At 37.5% G+C, this 17,986-nt stretch overlaps 1 non-coding gene across 1 annotated transcript; it reads left to right on the top strand.

Moving 5' to 3' along the window:
- Positions 1 to 14,337: 14,337 nt before the first annotated feature.
- Positions 14,338 to 14,447, top strand: LOC141473690 (U6 spliceosomal RNA). Its single transcript, XR_012463597.1, has one exon. It is a non-coding gene; the product is annotated as a U6 spliceosomal RNA (small nuclear RNA).
- The last annotated feature ends 3,539 nt before the right edge of the window (positions 14,448 to 17,986 follow it).

Raw genomic sequence — 17,986 nt, 5'->3', positions numbered from 1 at the left:
TGATCTAGAAGGGAAAATATCTGCTTTCTATGTTCTTAAGGTTGTTTGTTTATCAATTTTATGTTAAGCAGTCTCTCCATTTAACGCATGGACTGTCCTAGGAGTGTGGACTGGAAGTCAGGTCTTTTACTTTATCAAGAGAAAGAACTTTTTTTGTTAAGGGGTATGGTCTAACTTCAGAAGAGCCGTTCCAACAGTCAGGTCATTCCCCTGGGTTTTTAGAGGTGGATGTGAGTTTGTCTTCTCCCTCATACGCTTCCTCTTCACTGTTTATTTCACATAACTTTCTATACTAGCCCTGCTGCTTCAAGTAATCTGACTTTTATTTGGACGATATCTTACACTGATACCAACAGTCACCCTCAGATTTCTAAAAGCCTCCTTTCACAAATTGCAGCATGTGAGAAATACCTGATTATCATAAACATCTGAAATTCACTTGAGCTAACTTGATTAATCAAGCAGTAATGAAGCTGTTATTCTTAATTAGATGATACAAAGTTTTAGTGATTTGAGTATTATGTGTACCAGAATAAATTTTCCTTTTACAGCTACTTACAACAAGTAATTAAATAGTGTACGAATTGGTAACTGTAAATATTTCTCTATAGCAAATGTAAACTTAACAGCTGTTATGGTTCTTTTACTGTTTTTAGAGTTCCACCAGCAATTTTCATTTGTAGGGACTGCCAAATAAAATTACACAGGGAAATGAAAGGTAGTTTTTCAAATGACATTGTAATTTTACACCTACAGTAGCTGAGGTTCTGATAGTGGTTATATCTGAAACCTGTTATCAGTTACTTTTACATCAGATATAAGAAATCAGTCCAGATTTAAAATCTTTATATAACTTGCTAAGGGATGCAAAATTATGTTTGTTTGTTTATTTTTTTTTTTTAAATTTTTGATTAATTTTAGCCTTAAAGAGTTAGTTATGTATACAAGTAGAAATCCATTACTATTCAAATTTTGAATCTGCAGCTTTCTGACGTACTGCACACCATACCCATCTCCAATTGAAAAAAAACCCAAAACAACCCAACAACCAAAACCCCACAAAACATAAATATATTTTTAAATCTACCTCTACACAATTGAGAATTTGTGTTCATAGTTGTTATAGATGCGTAGCTTAAGGAAACAATGCAATATACATTTGGGACTGGAGAGGAAACATGAGAGCATAATTAAGGAAATGTTTTTCATAGTGGAAGAGACTGAATACGCATACTGTGTTTCCTTATCTGGTAGAAGCAGACTGGAGTTGCTATTGAAATTTCAATCTGTCAGGGAAAACGGGATGTGTGGGTAAAAGTACCATATAAATGATCTTCAATTTGTCCGTTCCTTGGGTTTAAATTATGACAGAATAAATGCCACTTCTACAAACCAATCCCTTTCAAATAAGGATTTTGTCTGCTTATTTTTCTGGACTAGCTCAATTTATTCCTCAAACTACTAAGTGAATAGCAACCTCTATATAGAATGCATATCCTTTCAGTACATCTTCTTTTTAAATTTGATTAAATAAGACCCAAACAGTTTCTCACTGGTCATTGTTTCATTGTTCCTCTGTAGCAGAATGCAATAGGTGCTACTCCGTGGAGGTAGAGGTAAGCTGGGTTAAAAACTGGCTGGAGGGCCGGGCCCAGAGATTGGTGGTGAATGCAGTTGGTGGCCTGTCATGAGTGGTGTCCCCCAGGGCTCGGTATTGGGGCCAGTTCTCTTTAACATCTTTATCAATGATCTAGATGAGGGGATCAAGTGCACCCTCAGTAAGTTTGCAGACAACAGGGGGGGAATGTCGACCTGCTGGAGGGTAGAAAGGCTTTCCAGAGGGACCTGGACAGGCTGGGTCGATGGGCCGAGGCCAATGGGATGAGGTTTAACAAGGCCAAGTGCCAGGTCTTGCACTTGGGTCACAACCACCCCATGCAGTGCTACAGGCTTGGGGAAGAGTGGCTGGAGAGCTGTCTGGCAGAAAAGGACCTGGGCGTGTTGGTTGACTGTCAGCTGAACATGAGACAACATTGTGCCCAGGTGGCCAAGAAAGCCAACAACATCCTGGCCTGTATCAGGAACAGCATGGTGAGCAGGACTCAGGAGGTGATTGTCCCCCTGTACTTGGCACTGGTGAGGCCCCACCTCGAGTACTGTGTCCAGTTTTGGGCCCCTTACCACAAAAAATACATTGAGGTGCTGGAGCGGGTTCAGAGAAGGGCAACACAGATGATGAGGGATCTGGAGAAAAAGTCTTTTGAGGAGATGCTGAGTGAGCTGGGGTCGTTCAGCCTAGAGAAAAGGAAGCTGAGGGGAGACCTCTCTACAACTACCTGAAAGGAGGATGTAGAGAAGTGGGGACTGGTCTCTTCTCCCAAGTCACAGGTGACAGGACAAAAGGAAATAGCCTCAAGTTGCCCCAGAGAAGGTTCAGATTGGATATTAGGAAAAATTTCTTCACTGAAATTGGAAGAAGCATTGGAATGGGCTGCCCAGGGAAGTGGTTGAGGCACCATCCCTGGAGGTATTTAAAAGACGGGTAGACATAGTGCTTAGAGACATGGATTAGTGATGTTTTTTTATCAGAGTTAGTTTGATGGTTGGACTAGATGATCTTAAAGGTCCTTTCCAACCTAGACAATTCTATGATTCTCTTCTATTCTAAGCTTGAGTGGGAGCCAGTTTAATGATATTTCAGTAGTGCACTGAAACAAAGTATCACTCATTTAGGCCTTGTGGTTCTCCTGTATCCCCATGACCAAAAAGGTAAAGTATACTTTGCCTAATTTCAGCATACGGTGTCAACCTGAAATACACCCTATTTTTGTAGGAAACCTGTTGCACTCATACCCTTATAGTAGTAATGCACAGAAAATGCAGTTCTTCCTTTACTGAAGCTCTTTAGCTCATCTCTTTTTCCTGTGCCAGTAATGACTCATAAGACTATGAAATTAAAAATATAGAATTATTCATAAATAGGAGGTGTAATTGGTCCTATTTTGTGCAAGAATAGTCTGAATATTTTATGTCACTATTAATGTTGAAAAATGAGACTGAAATTGGGAATTTGATCTTCAGTATATAAAGAAATAGTTTTTCCCTTTGAGAAATTAAAACTCTTCGAAAGAATAAAACCAGAAGAATTGTTATGAAAGGTGTAATACCTTGTGGTGGGTTTGACCTTGGTTGGCTGTCAAATCCCCTATCTTGCCACTCTGCCACTCCCCCTCCTCAAGAGGACAGGAAGAGAAAACAAGATGGAAAAGCCTACAAGTTGAAATAAAAACAGGGAGATCACTCACCAGCTGTTGTCATAGGAAAAAACAGACTTCACTTGGATAAAATTAATTTAATTTATTGCCCATTAAAAATAGAGTAGGATGATGAGAAACAGCAACAAAAATTAAACCAAACAACACCTTCCCCCTCATCCCTCCCTTCTTCTCAAGCTGAACTTTGCTCCCAGTTTTTCTATATACTCTTTCCAAGCAGTGCAGGGGGACACGGAATAGTACTTGTGGTCAGTTTATAACGCTTCATCTCTGTTGCTCCTTCCTCCTCATGCTCTTGCCCTGCTCCAGTCTGACATTCCTTCAACAGGAAATAGGCCTTCATGAACTTTTCCAATATGGGTCCTTCACACAGACTGCAGTTCTTCCAGAACTGCTCCAGCATGGGTCCCTTCCAAAGGGTGCAGTCCTTCTGGAACTGAGTGCTCCAGTGTGGATCCCCCATGAGTCCACAGGTCCTGCCAGAAAACCTGTTCCTCTGTGGCCTCCTCTCCATGGGCCACAGTTCCTGCTTGCTCCAGCATGGTCTCTTCAGGGGCTGCAGCTTCCTTCAGGGCATATGCACTTACTTTAGCATGGAGTACTCCACAGGCTGCAGGGCGGATATCATCTATTAACTACAACAAAAATTTCCCTAATTTATATATGAAAATATAATTTTCCGAACTCCTCCAATATTACCATGACATTCGAATACCTTAGTGTGTTCTGTAGTTATAGTAAACCATGTGAAACTGAGCAATATCAGCAAACATCTTTTATTTCAACCTGTAGCTCAAGGTGAAGCACAAAGGGTGCAAACTATATTGAATGAGCATAAGGAAAATAATTTCTTCCGAAGTTTTGTTAAACAGTTTAACTTACCAATGTGAAATTCTAAGTACACTTATTACATCCATTTCTTAATTAATGTGTCAAATACTCAAATGTTCTTCTGAATCTGAGTAAGAAGATATGTTTAATGATTCTTGCATATAACACACACTCCCAGACATCAGCTGTCAGTTGAAATGAATGCACTGAGTACATCAACAGAGACAATGGAAAGGTGTCTTAGAACATCTGGCATGTAGATCCATGCACAAAAAAGCCTAAGAAATGTGATATACCATATGTGAAGCAAAGATATGAAGAGATAAGAATGGCTTGGAATAAACATGCCTTTAAAAGTAAAAAACACATAAGCAGAAGAAAGACATGAAAGAAATCAGTGAAGCGTAAAGGTTTGGATATTCAAAGCCTTGTATATATAAATATTATGCACTAGTGGCATATCTTTTACAGAATCAAGTGAAAACTCCCAAAAGTAGTAGTTCATGTATTTATATTGTCATATATTTATTATACATATCCATGTTATTTATTAGTGAAAATGTTTTGGGGTTTTGTTTTTTTTTTTTTTTTTTTTTTTTTCTTCCCGTGGAAGGAAACGTTTCTGCACCATTTACTTCACAATAAAATATAGTAAAATTCTTCCCTGGGGTTGTCATCTTTGAAATGTAGGTGTTTTTTTTTTCAATATTCTTTTTGTTTTTTATTTTCCAAAATACTCTTTTGTTGTTGTTTACGGTTGCCCACCTTGCTCTCCTTAAATTGGTATTTTGATTGGGTTTTTTAGATTATTGCAGGACAAGGTAGAGTGATACAATAAAATATATATATATATATATGAAATATATGAAATATGAGGAAAAGTGTAAAGTGACTTCACCTTTCCAGTTCCTGCTCCTTTGCTGTGGGTATCCCTATTCTTTTTAACTCCCCAACAGTGTCTTTTAGAAGGAAATTACAGAAAGCACTATGCAAAGCTTGATTTTATTTGAAGTGTCTTCATCAATTTAACACTGCTGTAGCTCAAAATATTTGACATTTTTTCTATCTAAAAGATGCTGGTGTGAAGCATAATAACCTGATAAGCATTTCAATCTCTAGCTCACCTTCAGTGGGGAGTTTTCCCTAAGTATGCAAAATGTTAATTCATGTCAAGACCTCAAAGCCTTGCCCATTTAAGCTGCCATTGACAAATTTGTAAAAGTGGAAACTGTATTTTTTCCACAGCTTGTTTCTCAGATTTCCCTCTGTCTTACAAATTATCCTGAATCTGAAACAGGTTGTCTTGGCTGTCAAACAGAGTGAAGCAGAATTAACATGTAATGAAGAAGGAATCAGTGTTCTCATGAATAACATATATGAAACTTACATATAAATAATGACACTTAAGCATGCACAAAAACATTTAATATTGTTTTGGATTGTCCTATTTTTTCTATAAAATACCTTTATTTTTCTCTATAAAAGAACTCCTAAAAATACATTTTCAAATAAGCTTGAAAGTTGTTTATATAGTTTGAACAGAATTAGTCACTGAAAGCACAAAAAAGTGGCAGAGTATGTCTTCCAGAGGGTATTTTAGTAGCATAGTTTAATTTCAGTAGTGGTAATTTTAGTCATATATAGCAAAGTGTAGCTGACAGAAAATGCGAGATTCATTAAACAAAACAAAATCAAATAATTCCATAATCACTCATATTTGTATTGATTTATTAATTTCATATTATATCTAGTAAAATATAAAATATAATTCATAGATTGAATTAGTTTATACAAGTTCTTATATTGTTAATGATTGTGTACATGTGAATAAGTGAAAGAAAAAACTATTTTTCAAGATATTAGGAGTACAAGCTATTGACTTTCCCCCCTTCTTTGAAACACTAAAAACTTCTCTTTCTGGACCTCTGAAACTGTATCACTAATTTTTAATTCTAACAAAGTGAAGAGGGAAATAAATAAAAAGGAAAATTTGTTGCAAATTTAAATGCAAATGAAAATGACTATTTTATTTGTTGTTTTAAATAGATGGAAAAGAGATAATTAAAACAAAAAAGCAACACAGATTGTAACTTAAAAAAAAAATAATAAAAAAAGTTTTATTCTTGAAATTGCTGGGATGTCCTTGCAATCTTTTTATCTTCTTTGCAATTGGTAAAGGAAGGACCTCTCGTTCCAGAAGCCAAGTGGATTTTATTGGATGAAAAAGCAGTTTGAAGATAACCATCGATTAGTTTATAATCTCATAAATATTTTTTACTGGTACTGTTAACTAATCAATAGCAACATTGCTACAGTACACAAAGTACTGCAAAAGGTAAAATAAGACAATGTTCGTTCTGCTCTGGAATATTGCAACATTTTCCCCATTTTCTTTTCGCTATCAGTATTTCTTTTCACTTCATAAATTACACTGTACTGTTATTCAGTTAAACCTTATTAATTTGTTCTTTACTGGTTCACTGCTTTTAATTCAGCACTTATGTTTTGCTATCTGGGTTCTTACCTCACTGCAGAAAATAATTTCAGAAACATTCTGTTACAGCTGCTATTGTGGTCTTAAATAATAACTGGGAAACAATTTTGAAGAGATAATTGAAATGACACATTGCTCAACTCATGCCAACATTATAAACATCTATTTATCATATCAGCCCTGTTACTAAGCTTCAAAAGAATTTTCTCTGCTTTCAATGAGATCTCACTGACTTCTTCATAAATGAAACAATAAAAACTAATACTCATAGAAAGTAAAAATTAAAAAAACGCATCTGTGGCTACAGATAGCACTAACAATATGAAGATGAGATTCTTCAAGCAGTATTTCCATTTACACATAATATAGGTGTGCTTGTTACTTGGCAAAAAATGTTGATCTCTCAGACCTTTTAGTCTTTTCGTATAACACTGGAATGATGAAAGAAGGGCATGTCATGGTATAGTGCTAGTTCAATTCCAAGAGGAAACATAGTTCAATTTCATGTTTGCCTGGTTGTATCAGTTAACATTTTAAACAGTGTTTCAAAGAAACACTCTACCAACTACCAACTCTGATAGATAAGATGTCTCAGTAGACACATTGGGTAGCTTAACTAGCTTTTTTTTTTTTTTTATACTTTTGTTTTTCCCCAGTTTAATAAAATATGCTGTATATTCTTTGATTAAAGCTACTGTTTTCAGTTCTTTTATTTAAAAATCATTTCCAAATTTACTTCTGAATTATTTTAGTTTCAAAGTATTTCTTTAAATATTCTTTTTAAGTAGAAGTTAGTTCTGTTAACTTAATGGCTGTATCTCTTAAGTACCAGAAACTTGCTGTTACTTAAAGTGCATGACAGATATTAAATGGTATGCACGTATCTTTCAAAGTCATAATAAAAAAACCCTCAAACTTGGTTTTCAAACATCTTGTCAAATTACAGGTCAAGTTATTCATTCCATGACCACACTGACAAGTACAGTAACTCATTTCAATAAGAGCTCTTTAATTTTGTTTCCTGAATCAACTGCAGTGCTAGATAGTGACTCTAATTCTCCTTTATTTTTTAATTAAGTTATTGAGGTGTAATGGATATTTCATCTCTTTTGAGCCTCACAAGTTAGTAAGATTGATAGTGTTCCACTGAGGACTCTGCACATGTATACAGCATCACTAGATTTACTGCAGTGTCTGTTGCCAAAGTAAAGACAACATTCTCTTAGAATCATAGAATCATAGAATCATAGAATTGCCTAGGTTGGATGGGACCTTTCAGACCATTGAGTCCAACCATCAACCTAACGCTGACAAAAACCATTGCTAAACCATGTTGCTAAGCACCACATCTATCTGTCTTTTAAATGCCTCCAGCTATGCCAATTCCAACACTTCCCTGGGCATCCTGTTCCAGTGTTTGGTAACTCTTTCTATGTAAAAATCTTTCCTAATACCCAGTCTAAACCTCCCCTGGCACAACTTGAGGCCATTTTCTCTTGTACAATCATTTGTTACTTGGGAAAAGAGACTGACACCCACCTTGCTACAACCTCCTTTCAGGTAGTTGTAGAGAGCGATAAGGTCTCCCCTCAGCCTCCTTTTCTCTGGGCTAAACAACCCCAGCTCCCTCAGCCTCTCCTCATAAGACTTGTTCTCTAAACCCCTCACCAGCTTTGTTGCCCTTCTCTGGACTGTCTCCAGAATCTCAGTGTCTTTTTGTAGTGAGGGGCCCAAAATTGGACACGGTATTCAACGTGGGGCCTCACCAGTGATGAGTGGAAGTACAAAGTCCTTACTCTGAGCTCAGTGTTTTACTGTTGCAAAAATAGTGAGCTGTAATGCAGCTTAGGGTCTGTCTTCCTGCAGAAGAACTAACAGAACCAAATGTAGCCTTTACACTGTGACATTAAAGTTTGAGGGAAACACCAAACAGGAGCAGAGCCCATGCTGTGAAACCAGGGGCAGGTACCAACCAGGTAGAATTCCTCAGAAAATTATATAGCTTGAAAAAGGAAGGAAGTGCAACTTTTGAAACACTGAGCAAGAGAGACTCTGTGAAGACAGTAACCACAAGAAAGGCTGGTGATCTAGGAAATTCTCTCTGAAATCCCTGTGTGGGTCTATACTAGAAAAGTCAAGACAGCAAGGAGAAAACTCAGCTAAGTTATGAGCACAAGCACAGCCCCGCCTTTATTCAGCAAGGCTTAACCATTAGGAGGTTTCCAGACATGTCTTTGTCATATGCCATTTGCTCTTCCACAGTAACATAACAGCATGGACTAAGGATGGTTCCAGTTTGGAAATATATATATGGGTACAGAGTGAGGCAAAACAAGAATTTAGCACTCTTGGCACTAAATATGCTCTGCCACTTGCCTCAGGACAATAAAACAATCCCTGGTTCATTTTAATTACTAATACAGACATAGCTTGTGAGTTAAAGGACTAAAATGGAAGGAAAGCTGTGGGAAAAAGAAAAGTTGTTATTGAATTAATGAGCTTCTGTGAGATTGGAAGAAGTTTCATGGATCAAGGAGGAACTGGAGAAGCTGTAAACTGAAATCTTGGAACAAAAGTGATATGAAAACCTCAGGGGAGAAAGACTTGGATCTGAGAAAGGAAGGAAGATTTATTTATAAAGATAAGATTAATTAGATTTCCAAGAATAAGATGTTTCTCTTAGTATTCTGTATCGTGAACATGCAAGAAAACACTGAAAGTCATAAAAGACAGCCAGAATATTTTGTGTGACAGAGGAGTTTGTCAGAAATGATTTAATTTCAACAAGTCAGAATCTGTTCCAAAGTTTGATGAAGTGAAACTTCCCATATATTCCAGAAGGTCTTAATTTATCCCTTAAACAAACAAGGCTTTACACAAAGTTCCATATTGACCAAGAATTTAAATTAGTTAACGGTATGATTAGCTTTATTATCCATGGTATAGTACTTATTTTATTTCTGATTTTGAAGTGACTGTTAGGAGGCGTCACATTTCGAGAAATAATTTGGTTTCAGGAAATAATTCTGCATTTAATTTGCAGACATAATGTGGAAAGGACAATTAGCTATTATGGGGAAAAAGAACTGAGACATTCATGAATGTACATTTGTGAAAGATTTGGAATAACAGATATTATATATATTTACAAAATTGTACTTGCCTACTGACTACAGTGGCCCTACTTATAAACTATGTTTAATTTGTGAGAAATATGATTTGGTTCATTCTCTAAGCCTCTACAGTCAGGCTATTTATGTGTCTCCCCCTTCTCATGCAGCTTTAAAGTCCGTTGCAAGCACATGCTCAGACAAGTTTGACTTCATGACGCACACAGTTGTTATCTTAAGCTACCTTCATATCACATTTCAGTATTACACTTGGGCACTTATCAGTATTTTGCTAAGAGTTCCCTCAGGAACTAAACTCATGTTTGTACATTGTTCAGGAACTTGTAATTCAGAGTTTTATAAATTTTATATACATTAATGATGAGGCTTGGTGGTCTATAAAGATAAAAAATTGGGGTTTTTTATACTTTAAATGAATGCATCTCAGAGAAAATATCACAGGTTTTTTTTATTATTATTATTTTATTTACTGAATGTCTTACTGGCTTAATCTCTGCATCAGAAGAAGACTAAATAATCCTAATACTGAAGAGGAGTAAGCTACTTAATAGGGAGCTTTTTCCTGTTACAGGACATATTAAATGGGATTTAAATGGGATTATTCTATTTGCAGAAGCAGTACCTTCCCAGCATAGGAATTAGGAAGTATTGTACTAGGAGGTTTTAAATAATGATGTTAATTTCCTGAAGAGGAAAATATTATACTGTTGTTAAACTGCTAAGGAATGAACAAGGATAACAAGGCTAGATAACAGTTTTCTGCAGTAGATCAATTCATTAGTCTCCCTGCCATACTCTTAAGAGTCAGAATTTGCAGTTGATACCTGTCATTCTTTACATTCCTTTCAAAAAATTAGTATAGTCTAATACCATTTTGAACTGCTCAAAATCTGTTTTATCTGAGAGCAACATAGATGCTCATCTAAAGAGTTTAGCTTGCAACAAGAAGTTCAAGATTGTATATGCTTGATTTGTCCTCTTCTGGTCCTTGTAACTCTTCTTGTCTTTGTATGCAAGAACCCACTAAATAATACTGAAATTTCCCCAAAAAGTTCTCTGAAGACCACTCTTTAGTCTATTTCTACTTCATATAAAGCATAAGCTGTGTTTTTTGTAGCCTGCTTCAGAGCAGTCCTTCTTTATCTATAGTTAACTGAAATCTTTCCTCACTGCATGCTTGCCCAGTGCAATCAATGGTATAATTTCCATTTGTTTTGACACTGTTTACTATATCTGCAATGAATATTACTTTTTTTTTTTTTTTTTTAATAAGTTTGGGAAGCAGAAAGGAAAATCACGTGCTTCTCTTGCCTTACAATAGAGTTGTGACTAAGTAAGGTCAAGTATAAGGTTGGGGTTTTTTTTGGAGTAACTAAAGATAACTCTGTTGGTAGTGTATCCTGGAGTGCAGAGTGGGGCAGGTAAACAACAAAGCCTCAAAAGCAGGGAGCCTGCAATGTAGGTGAAAACAGGAAGATTCCTTGGTAATGAGAAATATGGAACAAACCTTGAAGATGGGAAGAAACAGGATCCATGAGGAGACCATATAGTATTTGTTACAACCAAGAAATCCACTGATAATTGTTGAACCCCCACTTGTGTAACAAAAGATTTACTTTCAAATCTTTCTGACTCAGCTGATGTGTTTCCCATTTTAAAAAAACAAAACCTTATTTGAGTTTGTATTCTGACAGAAAGTAGGAATGGATGTGGAAATCTACTCTGCAGTTTTGTTAATCTCTTTTCAATTAATTTTCTCACTAACCTTGTTCTAGTCCTAGACAACTACCATGTTCCATCAGGAAGAACAGTTTGAAAAAAGGCATCCTGCCAACTGTGAGACTTATTTTTTCCCTGTTTCATCTCTAGGTAGAACATCATTAGGTTCATGAGGGTCCTCTGCTCAGTGTCCACCTGTTGTTGCTCCTTTTTACATTTTTAACCTTTTAACACCTTCCCCTCCCTCCACCTTTTTTTTTTTTTTTTTAATTTTCATCTATTGTCTCCCATAATAATTTGGTTTCTCTCCAGATTCCTGTAGAGATGCTTTGCACTCATTTCTAAGGGGAAAACGAACAAGAATTATGGCCAGAGAAAAGATGTCAACCCACCCATTTCCTGCCCTACAGTGAAGAACTGCTGTCCTCGGCAGTAGCAAACACAGCTATTCATTCTCTTAAAGCCATTCCTGAGCCCTCTGCCATAAACGGAGAAGGCAGATATCACCATGGCAGGCACTGACACCACCATGATGCCACAATTGACAAACATTGCTATGCGTATCATCACGATACTATCCTCACTAGTGTTCCTGAAGACTATATAGAGCAGATAGTGGAATGGGCAGCACTTCTACATTCATCATGATCATCACCTCCAGTTGCAGCCTATAAAGATGTTTAGGAAAAAAAAAAAAGGATTAATATTTTCAAATTATAGTCCTGTCATCCAGTGTTTTACCATTGTAAGAATAAAGAAGACCGGAAAAAGAATGAGTTGGGATTCAGTCTGACTGTCACTACATATTCAGCATGGGATGCATTGCTAGTTATGGAATGGTTACATATAGGGATTTTTTAGAAAATAAGATGTTAATGAAAAGATTTGATAGTTGATTCTTCACTTCCTCGCTGTTAGAATCACAGTATCATAGAATAGATTGGGTTGGAAGGGACCTTTAAAGGTCATCTAGTCCAAACACCCTGCAATGAGCAGGGACATCTTCAACCAGACCAGGTTGCTCAGAGCCCTGTCAAAACAGACCTTGAATGTTTCCAGGCATGGGATACCTATCACCCCTCTGGGCAACCTATTCCAGTGTTTCTCTGCTCTCATCATAAAAAATTTCTTCCTTATATCTAATATAGATCTACCCTCTTTTAGTTTAAAAACCATTACTCCTCTAGTATGACTGCTAATTACCTGGCTTAAGAAGTTGTCCTCAATGCACTTCAGGAGTCTCCTGGATTTCCTACAGCTTGCCATGCTACTTTTCCAGCAGATGTTGGGGTGGCTGGAGTCCCCCAGCAGGACGAGAGCCTGCGAGTATGATGCCTCCTGTAGCTGGAGTAAAAAGGCTTCATCAATAAGCACCCCTTGATTAGGTGGCCGGTAGTAGACACCAACTACAAGGTTCTTTTTGTTGCCTCGGTCTATAGTTCTTACCCATAAACTTTCAACCTGCTCATGGCTACTCTTCACACTTTATCCATTTCTTCATGTAGAGTGCAATGCTTCTGCCCCTCCTTCCCCACCTGTCCCTTTTGAACAGCCTGTAGCCATTGGTATTACTCCAGGCTCAGGATTCATCCCATCAAATTTCAGTAACAACAACTGGGTTGTAGCTTTCTAGCAGCATAGTGGCTTCCAACTCCTCCTGTTTGTTACCCATACTGCGTACATTGGTGTAGAGACACTTCAGCTGAGCTGTCTGCTCTTCCTACAAGGCAGCATGGTTTAACAGTAAAGCATTGAAACAGGACTTAGAAATCTTGATTCTCACCTTTGCCAATAAGTATCGTGCGACCTTAAGCATTTCACTTCCCCTTTGTTACTCTTATATATTAAATAAGATGAGGTTTTGTTAGTTTTCTCACCCCCCAAAAAGGCAAAATATTGAATAGAAACCATATTTTTAAGGTGCAAGTTGTATTTTTAAAACCCTTTAAGACTAAAGCACTGAAAAATTGTTAGTCTTTTGCCACTGTACTTTGCCTTATAAAAAAAATTGAAAAATTGAAATGAGTATGCAGTAATTCAAGCATGTCTAGTGGAAGGATAAACAGTTTAGATTTAGCTAAATCTAAAAAAGTTCTCATTGTTAATACGACTTACTATCCCACCATTATAAACCAAATCCAGATGATTCTTATCTCTCTGCTACCACAAACATATTTTTTCTATAAGAATACAGACCGCAGAACTGTCTGGGAATATTTTAATTATCATAAATATAAAGCTATTTTTATAGCAGAGATACTTTAATCTGAATGTATATTTGGATAGAAGACAAGAATCTTCAAATGAACTGGGGTTTTTTAGAGATAATGCTGGCACTTTCCTCCCTTTTTCCCAGCAACAAACTTTAGCCAAGGCAAGTTTACAAAATGTGCAATAAAATGGAGAGAAAACCACAGAATGTCTTCTAACATTATCTGTAAGTACAATTTCAAGCTTCCACACTATTGCAATATTTGTGATAACGTCTTTGAAATTTACTTGAAATTCACATTGCAAAAATTGCTCAAGGTATATCGAAGTATACAGTATGATGATCACATAGAATTAAAGGCTTTCAGACAGAATCAAATATTTCCATAGGAAATACTATTTCTGTGCTGAATTGATGTTACTACAAATCTCAAACATTCGCATTATGGACTGTAGAGTAGCTGTTATAACACTTTGGATTGAAGTCTGAAAACAAGTAATGTATAATTTCATGCAATTGGACCCAAATACAATGACTTTACTAAGTAAGAACTGTACTTTGAGGCTGACTGAAGTCAATGGAAAGCACTTCCAAAATTCACTTGGCTTTGGATCAGGCCATACATGAAAATATGAATTAAATTAATCTCTAGGTTTGTATATTTATTTGAGTTTGGAGTTTCTCGCTTCGGCAGCACATATACTAAAATTGGAACGATACAGAGAAGATTAGCATGGCCCCTGTGCAAGGATGACATGCAAATTCGTGAAGCGTTCCATATTTTTTATGACACCAAACTAGTTGGGAGTGTTGATCTGCTTGAGGGTCAGCAGGCTCTACAGAGGGACCTGGACAGGTTGGATCAATGGGCCAAGGCCAATGGGATGAGGTTTAATAAGGCCAAGCGCCGGGTCCTGCATTTCAGTCACAACAATCCCAGGCAACGCTACAGGCTTGGGGAAGAGTGGCTGGAAAGCTGGCCTGCAGAAAAGGACCTGGGGGTGTTGGTGGACAGCTGGCTTAACATGAGCCAGCAGTGTGCCCAGGTGGCCAAGAAGGCCAATGGCATCCTGGCCTGTATCAGGAATAGCGTGGCCAGCAGGAGTAGGGAAGTGATGGTGCCCCTGTACGCGGCCCTGGTGAGGCCTCACCTCGAGTACTGTGTTCCGTTCTGGGCCCCTCACTACAGGAAGGACATTGAGCTGCTGGAGTGTGTCCAGAGGAGAGCCACCAAGCTGGTGAGGGGTCTAGAGAACAAGTCACATGAGGAGAGGCTGAGGGAACTGGGCATGTTTAGTTTGGAGAAAAGGAGGCTGAGGGGGGACCTCATTGCCTTCTACAACTACTTGAAAGGAGGTTGTAGAGAGGTGGGTGTTGGCCTCTTCTCCCAAGCGGATAATGACAGGACCAGAGGAAATGGTCTGAAGTTGCAGCAGGGGAGGTTTAGACTAGATATTAGGAAGAATGACTTTACTGAGAGAGTGGCCAGGCACTGGAACAGCCTGCCCAGGGAGGTGGTGGAGTCGTCATTCCTGGAGGTATTTGAGAAACATGTAGACATGGCACTTCAGGGCATGCTCTAGTGCCTGAGATTGTTGGTCTGTGTCTGTTTGTGGGTGGGGTGGTGTGTGGTTGTGGGTGTTTGTTTTGGTTTGGTTTTGGTGTTTGGTGTTCTGGGATTTTTTGGTGTTTTTTTTGTTTTGTTTTGGTTTGGTTTTGGTGGGGTTTTTTTGTTTGTTTGTTTTTTGTTTTGTTTTTTTTTTTGTTGGTTGGACTCGATGATCTCAAAGGTCCCATCCAACCAAAAATATTCTGTGATTCTGTGATTCTGTGATTCTACATGTAGTACATGGTTGTTTTGTCTTCAGTCTTATAAAGAAGTATGTTAGAAAACCTCATGAAAAATTTCCACAAATAGTTTAAGCAAATATCTACTTTTAATACATAACATTAAAAGGAATCATAAATCACAAAGAAAAATGTTTTCTGATTGATAAGTGTTTTTTCCAAGTTTTAATTATATATAATATACTGTTTCCTGATATAGCTTTTTTGTTTCTGTCAATGTCCTGGTTTGAGGTAAAACAGAACTAAGTTTCTGTTCAGTAATTTTTCCTTTTTAGCAGGGCCTCTTCTAACTAACTAAACTCTGAAATTAACAGCATATTGTTCAGAAACTGCTCGGTCTCATAGTGATAAGACCTGATAATACCAAGGAATGGTATGCTTATGCTTATTGCTATAACAACCAAAGTCAGGTAAATTTGTTATTTGCCTCATTGGAGGGTCGGAAGCGGAAAAGCATAGAGGGGTCACACCTGTAGGGAGGAACGGACAGGACAGGTGACCCAAAACTGTCCAACACGGTATTCCATCCCATCTGCATCATGCTCAGTATAAAAGCTGAGGGATAAAAGGGTCATCTTTCTTCCTTCAATGGCCGACATCTGAGGATGACCCTGTCTGTTCGTCTACCTTTGATCCCAATCCGAGCAATCCTGACTCCAGATCCGGAATCCAGCTCCTGTCCATCACCGAGTCCAATCTGGGACTTTCCCCTGTGCCTGCTGGTGACGTGATCATCACCCTGGGAGCTTGATACAGTTTTGTATATACTGTACACTTTTTTCCCCCCTTTTTTTTCCTTTTTTTTTATGATTTATTATTTCATTATTTATTAATATTTTCATTAAAGTAGTTTAGTTTTTTCTAAACTCATAAATCTCTTTTATCTCTTCCTCTCCTCTCTTTTCCTTGGGGGGGGGTGGGGTGGGGGGAGGGAGGGGAAGGGCCATCTGTCATTCTGATTGGTCAATCTGGTCAAAACCGCGACAGTCAAATTACATCAGGGATGGCCACTGGCAATTTTTTTTTTTTTTTTTTTTTTTCCCAACAAACATCATGGGAGAAACATTATCTGAAATAAGAAATCTGAATTTAAATTTGTCATTCTGTCTTGGATTCTTAGTGATGACACCCTAAGTGATACCACCTACTACACGCCTAGATACAGTGTCCTACTTAATGGATAAGTACAATTATAGTTTTATTGACTGTAGTAAACCTACTGATAGAGAACACAGATTAAATAAAAGGAAGACTAGTTCTACAGCAGCCAGCCGGTCTTGCAAACTACAAGATTAAATAAGATTCAAATGAGCTAAATATCTCATTTCTTTCTCTAAAATTCTGAGTGAAAGTATTAAGACAATCTTTTACCTGCTTTCGTTTTCCATGAGCTGTGTGGAATTTGGGAAAAAAGCCAAAGAGGATGTAGGTGACTCAATGCTAAGTGCTACAATGACTAACATTTAGGAACCTGGGTTCCAGACCCCTGGGCCATACACCTGCTCTTCATGCACACGTAGATACCAAACAACTTGTATGCACAGTGTGAGAAGTTACTTGATGTTAACTACACAGGAAGCACTTGGGGAGAACAATGGAAGAGCAGTATAATCTGCTTCTTTATCAGATACTTAGAAACACCACTGTGCTTTTCAGACTTATCCTGAAGACATTCTCTGCTCTCTTTCTTTCACAACAACAAAAAAGATATTCTTCCATCTGTGTGATTCTGCTTCCTTATTGAACAGTAATTATGAGATAAAGCACTTGCTTGAATTCATTTTTCTCTCAGTGGCAAGATACACCTGCCCAGAATAAAATAAAAATCAAACAGCTATAGGCAATAATACCAGTTTCTATTCTTATTTTGCTGTTCTCTATTACTCCTTTTTTTTTCGTGTGAGGAAAATGTGAGGCTTGACTAGATCAAATGCTGGTCACCTGATTCTGTAGGCAGGAGGTTTTTGCATTTGCTAGGAGCTGTAGTTAATATTCACTGAAGAATATTTCTGTACATTTACATTAAATTTATATTGGTTAAAACATACAAATAAGTCTTAGGATGATGAACATGTTCTACCAGATTCTAAGTGCCCTAAGCATGAAATATGAATTCTAGGCAATAAGTGACTTAATTCTTCTCTGTGTGTAGCCCTGTAGGTGAGCAAATATGGTATTGTCATCGTTAACGAAAAGCCAAAGGTCTTATTCAAAATCTTCAAGGCCCCAGGACAACAAATCTGCAGGATGGCTGGGTCTGCACTTGTCTTGGCCTGCCTGGAGCTTTATTTACCTGGCTTAGCTGTAACAGCTGTAACTTCCAAGTGATTATTACTTAATTTGTTTTATATTTAGCTAACATTCTAACATTTGTACAACAGTATGACATAACACCCGTTCTTGTAATAATTTTGATGTATATCAGCAACTAGTAAATGCTAAAACTAAATGAGTCTGCGTAGAATAAACTGTGACT

Source organism: Numenius arquata, chromosome 1 (assembly GCF_964106895.1).
Source record: "Numenius arquata chromosome 1, bNumArq3.hap1.1, whole genome shotgun sequence".
Taxonomy (NCBI): Eukaryota; Metazoa; Chordata; class Aves; order Charadriiformes; family Scolopacidae; genus Numenius; species Numenius arquata.
The sequence above is the reverse complement of the archived record's forward strand: the minus strand, read 5'-3'. Positions and strand labels throughout refer to the sequence as shown.